This window comes from Urocitellus parryii, chromosome 1, assembly GCF_045843805.1.
Source record: "Urocitellus parryii isolate mUroPar1 chromosome 1, mUroPar1.hap1, whole genome shotgun sequence".
In the NCBI taxonomy this organism is placed as follows: Eukaryota; Metazoa; Chordata; class Mammalia; order Rodentia; family Sciuridae; genus Urocitellus; species Urocitellus parryii.
Genome location: NC_135531.1, coordinates 37,273,903 through 37,288,727, shown reverse-complemented (window position 1 = coordinate 37,288,727; position 14,825 = coordinate 37,273,903). Strand labels below are relative to the sequence as shown.

The 14,825-nt window shown below is 34.0% G+C and overlaps 1 protein-coding gene across 1 annotated transcript in view; it reads left to right on the top strand.

Moving 5' to 3' along the window:
* The window catches only part of Fgf10 (fibroblast growth factor 10), an 81,602-nt gene that overhangs the window by 29,447 nt on the left and 37,330 nt on the right, over positions 1-14,825 (top strand). The gene's annotated exons all lie outside the window — the stretch shown is intronic.

The following is a 14,825-nucleotide window of genomic DNA, read 5'->3' as shown; positions in this document are numbered from 1 at the left end:
AGATCCAAATTCTGAAATACTATTAAGACAGAATATTTTATAGTCATTGTGCCACTGTTCTTTCACAGTCATTTGACTGATGGTTGGGTTGCTAAAGGTGTCTTGTTTTTTCCTTGGTAATGATGACATTAATTATCATAAGGCATTACAAATAACTTTTAGGTATTAGGTGAAGACACAGAAGACTTCAGCCCTCATACTTATGAGTCTTACAATCTAATTTAGGGCCAAAGAAGGTAGAATAATAAGTATGTATAAAACTTTCTCATTGTTGAGTGCAAATGGAATAACCTATAAAATCAATACAGAAGCAGGTCTGAAGAAGCCATCAAGATAGACACTCAAGAGATGCTTTTTAAAGAAATACGTAGTCTATAAGAGACACTGCATGGAATTCAGAGTGGTAGCCTTGGTCTAAATTAGAAATATGACCTGTGTTCAGAGATCAAGGGCCAGATGCATATGGCTAAGTGAATGGTTGCTCCATGGAAAGGAATATTAGATATTAGCAGGGAAACTCAATGGATTAACCAAAAGCCATCAGAAGATCTCAAATGCAGACTAAGTAGGAAAGTTCAGTTAACATATTAAATGTCTTACCCTTTAAAACCACTTTTCTTGATGGAGTGTACTTTGAACAATTTAGTGATAGCTCTAGATCTTTAATCTTTAAAGATTGTTCTGATGTGATCAAGATGTTATTTTATAGTGACATTATGAATTCTCCAAGTGAATCTTGGCAAAGACCATCCCGTGAGGTCATGATATGTCCTTATGAAGCAAAGTATTGAAGGAACACTGGTCAAAGCAAATTCATTTTACATTGTTTAGGACTTAAGGACTGAGGTGATTAAAGTACAACTCTTAGGACTCATAAAAGATTATAGGTATTCCACAAAGGTGATTCAGTCAAGAAAAATGACATTATCTAAACAATCACAGTGCTAAAACTAGATTGCATTTTCAAATTATGTCACAGTCAAATTATACCATTATTACATACCCAGCACAAGCCATATGAGGGGCAAATGAATCCAAACCATTAGAGAGTATCTGCTATAATCAAATGATTTGCATGTGCTGCTATAAGTCCCTACCATAAGCCCTTGAAGAAAGTGTCATCATCACCTTTTACAATTAGTAAAAATTATGATTTTAAGACACTAAGTCAATTTACTGAGGTTATTCAACTAATAAATTTAAGACTTCAGTCTGGTTTCTTCACCTTCAATTTACTCTTTAGAATCTTCAAGACTGTCCCAGAAAGATTTATCTAATCCAGACTTGTATTCTCCCAGGTAATGTGGATGTTTTTGTGTTGCACTGATTTCCTTAAAGAGCTGCACAATGAAAAAGCTAGGTGGAACAATTAAAGATTGTGTTCCCTATGAGATCCAAAACACCATTTCAATATCTTTGAATACTCGTCTGATTTTTCAATGCCATCCATCCAGTGTGGGTCAAGGGAAATTTTTCTTAAAAAAAAATCTCTTGTGCAAAAACATTCAAGTTCAGAGCATAGCTAATAGCTGGAAGAAGAATCTTGAGACTTCATCAGCATACTAAGTACTCTACAAGGTGCTACAGATGATTCAAAAGAAATGCAAGAGAATGGTGCCCTGGCATTATGGGACTCAGATTCTTGTAAGAAGGCTCTTGGTGGGGAATAAGATTGCACATAATGAACTGCAAAAAGGCTTGATCCTTGGTGTACACTGAGTTTTGAGCATATGCACAATGTATCTCATAGAGAACAAATGCACCACAAAAGCAGAATTGTTCTTGGAGTCCATTATTCTGAGATTTTTGGTTCGGGAGGTAAATCCTAATAATTACACAATTTCCATTTTTTCTTGACTTTTAAAATAGATATGTCAATTTAAGATATAATGTACTGACTTTTAATGTTGTCATGGGTAGAGCATGTACCATTAAAACTGATGTGTGGAGATAATACAGACCACATGGTTTCTTACTGTCTATATGTCTGGCTTTAATCACAAATTCTTCATGAAATGTTGCAATCCTGGGGTAAGCTAGCTGTTAGATTCTTCTGGGGTATGGGCTGGGCTATGCATTATAGGTGATGCATTATGAGGCTACTGAAGTTAATTATGTCTGAAAGTTTCCAGCCCAATCCACATCAGTTGACACTCTGTGCATACTATATAAACAGTCTGGAGGGAGACCTTTATTAGCAGAGCAAGAAAACAGCTAGCTGTCTGTCCTATAATGTTCTTTTGTTTTTTCTGAGCTTCTGAATCAAATAGCACTTCTGTTTTATTTAAAATATAGCTAATCAAATATGTGCTTATAAAGCCACATAATTAAGAGGATCAAAATCTTGAATAATAAATTATCTATACCTAGGAATTTTTCATATTTTAAGATTATGTGCTCTAGGATAGCCACCCTTTGCACCCCAGGAAAAGCATGACAGTATTAACACAAAATTTCCAAGTACAGGGTGTAACACTCCAAGCCACCCTGACCTGCAGAAGTTTTATAAGGAAATTAGCCAATGAGCATAGGTTAAAGATCTCCCCCCTTGATTATGTGTCTAATACTCAACTTCTGCCCAGTAGAACTTTCCCCATTCTCAATGAACCATAATCTTCTTATCTGTAACATTCTTTCTGTTCTTAAACACAGAAAAGGTTGGAAACCACTAGGGGCCAATAGTCTAAGCTGACCTGGAAATGCATTTTTCCTTCATCAAAGCCTCCTGATTTGATGTCACTAGCCTCTGGAGTATACAAGCTCTATTCTTGCTCATAGGAACTCTGATTCATGATCATATAATCTGGTCTATTAACTGACTTAGTACCCCAAAAAGGGAGGCGATATAGCATAACAATTGAGAACAAGGACACTGGATCTGATGCTTAGTTAGAATCCAAGTTTCAGCCCTTAGGAGGTATGTGACCTTGGGCAAGTTACTGAACCTGTAGTGCCTGTCACCTTCTGATAAAATGAAAATACTAATAATACTCTACTTAGGGCAATTACAATAGTTAAATGATAAATATCACCAGGTAGCATGGCAGAAATAGATGAACTCTAGACAGGGCAGAGGGGTTGGAGGGGAAAGAGGGCACATGGGGTTAGAAATGATGGTGGAACATGATGATCATTATTATCCAAAGTACATGTATGAAGACACGAATTGGTGTGAATATACTTTGTATACAACCAGAGATATAAAAAGTGTGCTCTATATGTGTAATAAGAATTGTAATGCATTCTGCTGTCGTATATAAATAAAAAATGGAAAAAAAAAGGAAAGAAAAAAAATTCCAAATAGGAATTCTTGATTCTTTCCATTTTTTATGATAGCAAGTTCATGGTTCTTCATTTATAAATAGAACAACTTTTATATCTGTGAACTAATGAGGAAAACACATACACACACAATGACAAGATGATGTTTTGCCCTGTCCCAGTACTAGCAAGCTGTGACTTTGTACAATTGTCTGAACTTTTTTAGGTTCTAGTTGTAAAATGAGGAGGTTGAAGATCACTTGTGTGGCTCCTTTCAGATCTAATATCCAGTTACTCCAGCTTTAGGGTTTTGTAGTTGCTAAGCCAAAATAACTCAGCATGTTTCCAAATTGCATTAGAATGTGTTTTTCTGTAAAGTTTTAGGAAATTATAGGTAGTGTCAGTGATCTCAAAGGTATCTCTTACTGCGTGTACATATATTTTCTTTGTAACAATATTTTTTCTATATTTTTGGCAGTTAAAGCAGGAAGAAGTGAAACACTAGAATTTTTTTTTTTTTTTATTTTGAGCAAAGAATATTGGGAAGGAAAGGGATGTAAGGTCACTCGGTTAGTCTGAAGTGTGTAATTCTCTTCTCTCTCACCTCGTCTTGCTTCTGCAGAATGGCAGTTGGGTAACACTGCATCAGTCTGATAAGGCTTTCCTGCCCTTCCTAACAACTAAAACCATCCTAGACACCTTTTCATGGACACTCCCTCCATTAAAGCTTCAGAGAACTTTAGAGCTGCTTTTTAAAAATAGCAGATAAATTAATGACTTTCTCAAGTAGTACTTTTCACTAGAAAAGTCTGACTTGAGAAAAACAGTTGATAATGCCACATAAGATTCTTATACTAAATAAAGGCATGGAGTCTTTCTGCCCCCAGAAACATGCTCAGAAAAGAGCCCTGGAACATTGATATTAGGAAAGGAACAGTCACAATCTCCATTGCATTTGGCTGCCAGTAAAGAGCTCATTTTGTTTACATTATTACTCTCCAAAGAAGACAAGATGAGATTGTCATTATCCAAATGTTGTCCAGGGTTTTCCAAGTCAGTTCCTGAGCTAAAGTAAGAGATTGCCAAAAAGCATGTTTACAACATTGGATGCATTGTGTAATAAAGTGTTAGGTAGATCAGCTAATAAAATTACTTATTTTAAACTTAAATCTAAGTTGAATTTGGGTTTAATTCACTTCCCCAACAGGGACAAAGATAATTGATTTTCTGATAAACTGAAACATATCCAACTTTTTGTTGATAATAGAGGGTAAGATTCTTTATCTAGATTTTGCCCATGGGAACCACTCCCTTTCAGTGGGAGAAGTTGGCTAATCTCAACTGAATTGCTAATGGTCATCTAATTTATGTTGATTCCCAAATTTGTTAAAATGCAGTTGGCAAAGAATGCTTTTTATTGTCCCTGTTGACTAACTAATAGACTGCAAGCCAGAATGAAGTTAGTGAAAGTTTAGGAATGAAGCTGAAATTAAATCCTGAGATTTTCATCATTCATTTCCTAGGGGAAATTTTAACAACTTTACCTCCCTCCCTTTCCTGACACTGAGAGTTGTGTGATCAGCATTCTCTTGTTAAAGAATTAGTGGATCAAGCCTCTTGGGAAAGGCAGTGATATGCTTCGAATATTTGGCCCAAAATACCACTTAAGATAATTTATCTCAATCTATTCTACTTACAAAATGCATAATAGGAAAATTGAATCATGAAATTTTAAATAGAAAATGTACACTGCTTTCAAAATAGTCATGCAAAATTATATATTAAAAATTTCCATGCTTTGTTATACTTTATTGACATCCTTTTGGTCTGTTGAAAGTAGGGCAGAGGGGCTGGAGCTGTAGCTCAGCAGTAAAGCACTTGCCTCGCATGTGTGAAGCACTAGGTTCGATCCTCAGCACTATATAAAAATAAATAAAGATATTGTGTGTCCAATTACAATTTTTAAAAAATTTTAAAAATATGGAGCATTACATTGTCTTTGTTTCTGTGATAACTTATGTATACCAACACCTAATCTTCCTTTGTTTTGCGCTCAGGAGTCTAAGATGCTTTTTTTATTCTCTGCTTTATTAATAAATTGTATCATTTACATATAGAATGTAAATATACAGAAGGATATTACGCATTCAGAGTCCTCCTGGAGCTTTCTATCTTTCTGTTATTTCCATGACAGAACCTTGAAAGTCATTTTTTTTTTCAATCTTTTATCCATGTTCACAGTGAAGAAGACATTATCCCATTCAGAACTCTAGTACACTTTAACTTGACATACTCCCTTCAGAAGGTCATTTTTTAACATAGTTTTAGTTGTAGATGGACATAATACCTTTATTTTATTTATTTATTTTTATGTGGTGCTGAGGATCTAACCTAGTGCCTTACATGTGCTAGGAAAGCACTCTGCCACTGAGTCAAAACCCCAGCCCCAGAAGGTCAATTTTAATATGAGATTGGGGCCACATACATCAGAATGATTTTGTAAGATGAGACTTTATACATTCTAAACAGTCCAGAAGATAATGGCCAAGCTAGATGAATCAATTTTCATCTTTCTTACCTCATTTTTCTAAGTATAAGTGAATGTTCTTGTAAGTTCTAGTTCCCTTTTTGCCATTTAAACCATAATTATGCACTGTATGAACACATACTTTAGAGAGGGGTTCATGCAGCATATGAAAGTCAGAGCTTTTTTAAGATCTGAATTTACATCAACACTGCCCAGCCAGATAGAAAGTCTAATGAATGGAAGGGGAACTGGTATTGCAATGGTAGTGAATTATGAAAGCTAATTAAACCAAAATCCCACCAAAGCCGCATCTGGGAGTGAGGTTTTAAGGAGCAAGCAGGAATGTGCACTAATTATCGGATTGTTAATATGTTACATGTGTTTTGGAGAGGAGATAGTGTGACTCAGGACCGGCAGTAGCTGAATCAGTAGCCCTGGGTTTTATCCATCACAGATTTAGTATTAAAACTCCAGCTGCATTATAACTTTTCTAACAGAACAAATCCCCACACATGACCTGCTGCTACAACCCAAAACACCCCTTTTAGATATTTCAACATGTATATGACCACCAGTGTCTATTTAGATGCTTTCTGAGCAGGATGTAAAGTTTACAATGAATGAAATTGGGGGCTCTCATGGTCTTTATTTCAAATGCAGTTAAATTTCAGAATAAATTGACTGACTTTAAAAAAGCAAATGTCCCTTTAGTATGAGATCATTAGAGTCACATAATATATAACATAAAATATCATTTAATTTAAAATATATTAATGATATAAGAAATAATTTATATTAAGATAAAATATTAAATGTAAGATGTAAGTGGTAATATATATTTATAATAAATCTAATATAGTGTAGATAATTATATTTAATGATTTAGAAAGCACTTTTAATTAAAACATTTTCTTTTAATAAATTTGACAAATAACACTAACTACAATATTAAGGTATCATATATGCTAGACATAATCACTTCAGTAAGAACTGAGGATGTGGCATTTAACATGCCATCCAGCTTCTTAAAGAATTTTGCTTAACTAGTTGAGTTTATGGAATCCAGTATGTTCTTTGCTAACTAATCCATTTCTCCATATTATCTTTAAAAGGGGAACTTTCTAACATGTAAAAATAAGGGGGACTCAACATATTTTAATTCACTGCTAAATTGAGAAATATCTCCAGATTTTCAGCTAATTATTCACCGTCCTGCTCTGAGATTTGCATCCTCTTCTATACTTATCTGTAGTTCTGTTGCTACCAATATGAAACCAGAATGGGCAGAGGGAATCCTCATATTAATTATGAAGTAATTAAGTGCATATTTTTATAACTCCAATTTTATTTTAGAAATGGAAGCATGAACTTGTTAGGTAAAGCAGGCATCTTCTTTCATGCATTTTACAGGGAAAATGAGCATTTTTATGCATAATAAGTTATTGAGTTTTCTGTCCCTGTTGATGACTTGGTAGACAATTCACTTAATCTTAAAGCTAATAGAAAGAGATTGTTCAGTCTCTCTGCCAATTTCTTTACTTTGCATCTTCTTTTGCTGAAGAAAAATTTTGTAGATACCTTCCAATTTAACTAACAGCATCTTTCAGTTTAGAAGATACAGGAGAAGGTCTCAGTGTGATATTTGGGAAGTATTCTCAGGATTTATTTTACTTTACAAATATTTTGACCTGATAAAGGATTTGAGGCAATTTAAAATATAAATGCAAATGCAAAACAACACCATTAAAATGCAGGAATGAGAATAGAAGTTAAATAATAAGGGTTTATTTGCAATAGTTTGGAAACAATAGTAGAGATTGCTTTTAAGCATAACTATCAATGGATTATAAATTAAATCACTGCTTTCTGTGAGGAAATAGACACAATAATGCTTTATTATAGCTGATTGGTATCTTTTGAATGAGATAAAAAGAAGTTCATATCAGGGATTATCATTTTTCCCCCAAAGAATAAGAGTACTTTAGTGTTAAAATAATTCATATTTTAATGTGAGATAAACTGAATTAGCTTACTTTTATTTATTTGCCACTTCCAGATTAAGCAATTGGACCTGAAAAGATTAATTTTGAATGTTTTTTAAATTCTTGGGCATGTGTGGTAAAGAAGATAAAATACTTTTTCTTGGGCCTTTTTACTAAACTACCTAATGATAATAATAAAAACAAGTTTTCTCAACTTGCATACTCTCAACTTAAAAATTACTAAAATCATATTCTTTAAAAATAAACCTGCAGTGCTCTATAATGCATAGAACAAAATCAACAATGAGCCATAGTAATTATTTTTTCTGATACCAGGGATTGAACCCAGGGTCACTTAACCACTGTAGTACTCCCCCAGCCCTTTTTACATTTTATTTTGAGACAGGGTCTTGCTAAGTTGTTTAGGGCCTCGCTAAACTGCTGAGGCTAGCTTTGAACTTTCAATTCTCTTGCCTCAGCCTCCTGAGTCCTGGGATTACAAGTATATACCACAGCACCCAGCAAATACCATAGAAATTTGATGAGCTCTTTGCTAAAGTCAGATAGTGATTTTATTTTTCATTAAGTAAATCATGCATGGATAAAACTATTTCCTTTATAAAAATTCTTTGGGATATTTTAAGTTGTATACATTTTAAAAATTATATACATAAATAATATATTACACAAAACTTAAGAACGTATATATAAAATATGTATATATGCCTATATTTTTATGTGTCACATATGTATAGGTTAATATACAAACATACAATTTTTCGATTTATAATAGCATTGCATGCTTATTGTTAAAAATATATACAGTAAAATAGTATTAAAATTATAGTTACTCATAATCTTACCACCTACAGATACTTTGGTGAGTTTCCTTCCTTCATTTCTCTATATCTACGATTATATAATTATAAATGACAAGGATACTCTGAGGGGGCCTCACACCATATATAGAACATTTCATCTTTGTTATACTTGTATTTTTCTCGTGTCACTTTTTCATGTCATTAGAAATACTCATATGTGTTGGCTTAAGACTTGCAATATTCTAACTCATAGTAATATCATAGCTTAACCATTTATGTATATCATATAAATTTAGGATATATACATATTAATAGTTAAAATACAACAACTTTGTTAGTTTAATATTCATATATTAGTTTTTCTGATAAGCAAATGAGATTTAGATTTTCCACAGAAAAACTTGGAGTTGAACCCAGTTCTGTGTGATTCCAAAGACTTGTCTTTTTTTTTTTTTGTATATTTTTTCCAAAGACTAACCACTCAACTTCACTGTCTTCAAATGCTTTTCAAGAACTTTTTAGGTTAAAAAAAATTCAGATTTTAAAGTGACACCTTTTGTAGTTTTTTTTTCCCTAAAGATATTTAACCACAGTAAAATTAGAATTCTAAACTATTTTCAAACCAACTATGAATCAAAGTATTATACATATCTAGATTGAGTCTACCTTCTTTCAAAATAGAATGAATTCCAGCAGGAAATAAAATGACTCCAACAAAGGCAATGAAATAAATATTCAGCTTTTGGAAATGCCAATATGTATGACACATACATATGCTATATATATATATCAACATTTCTGGTATACTTAAAGAGGAAATGCTTTCCCTGTTTCTTAGGGATGAATTACCATCATTAAAAAAGCTGAAAGGCCATAAAGACCTTAATTTGTAAAGTGATAATGAAAAGGATGAGATAGGTAAATTGCTCTGCATGTGAACTTAATAGAGATCTGGCTCCTGAATGAAGTAGCAAGATAGGAGAGCAGGTTCAGGAAATGAAAGAGGAAGTGAAACAAAATAGGAGACAAAAGGCGATGGAGACAAGTGGGAAGTGAGAAATTAGTTGATAGTAGAAAGTGGAAGAGGAGCAGGGAATGTGATGGAAGTATTATGGAAAGTAAGCACATATTTTATTTAATCTTAAATTACTTGCATTGGCATAACCTCTATACCCTCCCTAATTGTAAATATTAAGCAAAGTCTATTTCATACATAAATGTCATCAGTAAGTCTGGGGAGGCGAAGAATATGGCAGCAAAGAATCTCAGCTTCTCAATATAGCTAGCAAAGAGCACAAAACATTAAAAAGTCACGAAAAGTTCAAAGGCAATTTTAGTGGACACATAAAATAGAACATTCGGGGTAAGCAAGAATTTAGAGGCAACTATGAGTAGTGACACATGTCTATAATGGACTCGGGAGGCTGAAACAGGAAGATTGCAAGTTTGAGGCCAATCTCAGCAATCTAGCAAAGCCCTAAGCAATTTAAGGAGACTTTGTCTCAAAATAAGAAATAAAAAAGACTGGGGCTGGGGATGTGGCTCAAGCGGTAGCGCGCTTACCTGGCATGCGTGAGGCCCGGGTTCGATCCTTAGCACCACATATAAACAAAGATGTGTCCACTGAAAACTAAAAAATAAATATTAAAATAATTCTCTAAAAAAAAAGTTTAAAAAAAAAGTCTGTGGGAGTGGCTCAGTGCTTAAGTGCCCCTGAGTTAAATCCACAGTAGAGAAAAAAAGAAGAATTTAGAGCCAGAAATGATAAGGAGAAGCATAAAACATAAATCACCACTGCCCAGCATCCTCCCCATGTAGGGTGGCCAGATTTTTATCAGTTGAGACCCCTCCTTTTAGAAATGTTTCAAATCCATTAAACTCTTAATAGAACTTCCAGTGAAATATGAATTTCAGATAAACAACAAATGAGTTTTAATCTAGATTTGTTCAAAATATTATATGGAATATGTATATTCTCAGAATAAAAAGGGTAGGCATTGTTTATCTGAAATCCAAATTTAACTGGGCATTTTGCATTTTTATTTGCTAAGTCTGGGCAACCTGATCCCAAGAACTCCTGTAGATAATGGGAAGGATAACAGGTCCCACCTTATCTGGAATAGAGGTGATAGAGACTTGCACTGAAACTTCTTCACAGCTGACTGAAACTTCTTCGAAGCTAAGAGTGTCTAGTGAGCACAAATATGCATAATTAGTGTCAGAATGATTATAAAATTCAGATCCCAATCTAATTAAGTGCCCTTTCTTCTGTCCCTATTTCCATTTATGGCAAGACTGTTCCATTAGTAAGTTTTATTAGTATTAACTTCATTTAAAACTTAAAGAATAGTTTATTCTATATTGCCAGTGTTTTCATAAAAGAAAATCACATTTTTAATAACTCATCAATGGTCTACCTTTAAATGTACAACTTCTCAGAATAGTTGAGACAGTTCTGTAAAGAAATGTTGCCTTAATGCCTATTCACCAGCTCATATATAGTAAACTAGAAGGCAATAGAATCCTTGAAGCTTCTGTTAATCATCCTCATATTTGTCAAATGTTTTCACTGAAGCAGATTCTATTTACATTTTATACCAAATTATGACTATCTTAGGAAAAATAACATATTGGAGAATGGTTATATAGAAGATTCCTATATTTATCTTCTACATTAAATAAAAATATACCATGGTTCCATCATAAAGGAAAGTGTACTATCAAGACATTAAAAAATCTTGTTCTATGTTTTCCTGTAGAAATGATAAAAATTTGAGCCAGAGTCACTAGGTCCCAACCACCAGTGCAACAGACTTCTGCTGTAAGGGCAAGAGTAGAGCTTAATCAGCAAGTATGGATTTACACTTACTATGTGCTGCAGGTACTATGTGCTGCAGGTAGACATTTTGCTCTGTGCCTTGGTTACAAAGGAGGGCATCAAGTATGATTTATTCATGTGGCAATCAATTTATAGCCACGGTATAAACAGTATGTGTGCGTGCGTGGACACACATACCCTCAGAGTGATCCTTCTTAGCAAAAGCAGTAAGATTTGCCAGGAAATGACCATCATATAAACCAATACTTTAAGTTTTTAAAGGACGAATGAGGTGTATGAGATACAAAAGGGAAGTATTATTCCCACCATCCCAAGCAATCGAATACGTGTGCAACTCATAATGATCACTTTTATAGTGACCATTCTATTAATCTCTCTTCTCTATGGTGTAAGGTCCATGAGGCAGGCTGTCTCTGTCTGTTTATTTCTAACTCACTACCTAGATAAGTAGATAACTCTATAAAAATCTGCAGAAAAAAAAAGTGGACACATGAAAAAAAAAATGGATGAATCTATCCCCCTGCTTCTGGCTAAGTCAGGCTTGTGTCCTCAGCTCTAGATCATTCTAATAGCATCCTCCCTAGGCTTCCTGGAAATACTCCTGCCTCACTCAAATCTCCCTTTCATGTCACTGTCAAAGTGTTCATTCTGAATTGCACATGTATCCAGTTGCTTCGGATGGTGTGAACAATACCTCCCTTTTATATTTTGCACCACCCCCATTCATCTTATAAAAGCCTAAAGGATTGCTTAATGTGATGGTTCTTTCCTGGGAAATCCTACTGCTTTTGCTAAGGAAGATTACTTTGAGTGTGTGTGTGTGTGTGTGTGTGTGTGTGTGTTTGCATGCCACAGGATGGAGCTACTCTAAAACATACTGTTTATTAGTCAGGAGACTTTTTACATTGAGACCTAAATTATGTGATAGATTAAGCCATAACAGAATCAGGAAAGTAGGCTCAGGCAGAGTACCTAGTTACAAATAATAAAACCAATGTGCTAAAGCAGCCGAAAGACCAGCTGGCTAGAAAATATTGTATGGAAAAAGAAGTTTAAAAAGTAATTGTGTTCCTGAAAGCTTTGCTTGGGAGTCTGACATCTAATGTAACTTAACTGGCACCCACTGGGTGCCAAAAATCATTTTGACAACTTTGGGGGCAAGAGATAGTAGAAGAGAAAAATGGAAATATTATGCAGATGAGAAATACTGTGGAGAAGTAATAGCATCAAGACAAAGATTGAAGGTAGAATCAATAAGTCTTCATATTTGACTGTAAATAGGGGTAGGAGATACAAAGGCAAAAGAAGGAGAACAAGTGGATGGTATTGCTTTGTATTGAGACAAAGAAACCTGTGGGACAAGCAACAGATTTGAGAGTGCAAATAGGTAGCTAATTTGAGGTAGCTAATAAGTAGTTAGAGTTTAGGGAAGAGGTCATGGCTGGAGACATACACCCAGGCATCAGCAATATATGTTTGGAATGTAAACTCATGCAATGGAGGTCCCTGTGGAACCAGCATAGAACATTTGGGCCTGAGTCCAAAGTCAGTCCAGTATTTCCACATTGAGTACAGCAAGGGAAGAAGGAAGAAAAAGGATTTAGAAGGTGTGCCAAAGGAATAGGAGAAAAGTCAAGAAAGTGTGATATCTCAGAAGACAGTAGAGAAAACTGTTTCCAGAAGTATGGAAGGTCAGCTACATCAAGTGCCCCTGAAAGGAGAAATAAGATGAGAAAAGCACAATGGAATTTAGGAGCTTGGGAAAAGTTGGTTCCTGATGAAAGGCAAGTAGAAATCTAATTTTATTGAGCTGAGGAAGTTATGAAATGTGAGACAATGGAAACTTCACATATAGAAAAGTTTATGCTTTTCTAACAGAGGGAGCACAGAATAAAAATAGAGAGAAACTGGGTGAAAAACTTGCAGTCAAAGAAAGGTTATATTTAACATGAGAAATACCCCAAAATGTTGCAGAGAATGAGCACACATATGGACAGATATTGATGATGGAAATAATCGTTCATGTGCATAAAAATGAAGTTCAGTAGTCATGGGAAATTTTAGGGTGTTAATATTCCTGTAGAAGATCAATAAAAGTATGACTGAAATGTGATATTCTTTTGGGAAATACTGCTTTAATTTTATTTACTTTACTTACATTTTTCTCAGTTCAAATGAAATCTTCCCATTTTCTCATTCATTGTTTTGCAATGAAACAAAAAATATACTGTTAGTAATGCCCAATATAAGACTATTTTTAAATTTTTTTGCAGACTCACACATGGAATTCTATTTGCATCATAATAAAGAGCTGATGTGGATGGTTTAAAATAAATTTTATTGTTTATTATTAAAAATATCCACAAGGATGTGAAAAATAGTGTACACACACTAGATATGGTGATTCAAGTTATAAGGTGGAATGTGACTATCAATTGTGATAACTGAATCTTTTACACAGCCAAGGCCACAGACTGATGGCACGTATATGATAGAAAAAGAAAGGAGCCTATGAGTAATTACCTATATTATATGCTGTCTATGTGAGGAAAATTACTAGGAATATACAAGTGATTTTTATCCAAATTCAGAGAGTTATTTTTCAAATGAAATCCTTTGAAAGTCCAAAAACTTCCTTTCCTTTACTGACCCTGAGAAACCACTGACCCAGTACATACCATAAAATCAGAACAATGCTGAAACTTACTGTTATTATTAGCAAATGTTCCACAGAAAATCATCTTGAAAGAAAACTTGTATTCTCAACCCTAAGTATTAAAAACACAAAATATTTGTCCCTAGAAACAGAAGTAGGTCAGGGAGTTGTTTTTTTTTTTTTTTTTAAAAAAAAAAAAGAGAAAGAAAAGAAAAAAATGGAGGAGAAAAAAATTCAACAAAACCTCTATCTTGGTAAAAAGAAAAAATATATTTAACTTTTGCCCAAATAATAGCTCAGCTCAAAGCTGACATGTTTACTGTTTCTTTTAAATTTAGAAAACAAAAATCATTCATGAAATCTTGTCACCAACTTTCAAATGATATCTCTTATTAGTTTACAACAACCTAGTGACACATACAATTGCTCCTATTTGATTTGTCTATGATGCTCATAAAGATCAAATTTTCAGCATGGACTGAAAAATAAGTTTACTAAATTCCATTTGGGTTTTAAATTTCCAAATATTGATGGTATAAAGGGATTATTAAAGATACATGCCTAGTTTTTAAAAATTATTATAGAAAAGAAAATATTGCCTTCCTAGCTCTTCCTAGAAGAGGAATGAGGGATGTTTCTGTTTATCTGTATCAGTGCTGAGCAACCGTAGTAGCTCCCTAGCAGGAGTTAAAATAATGGATCTGAAATCACTTCCAAGTTGATTCCCTTAAAATAAGAT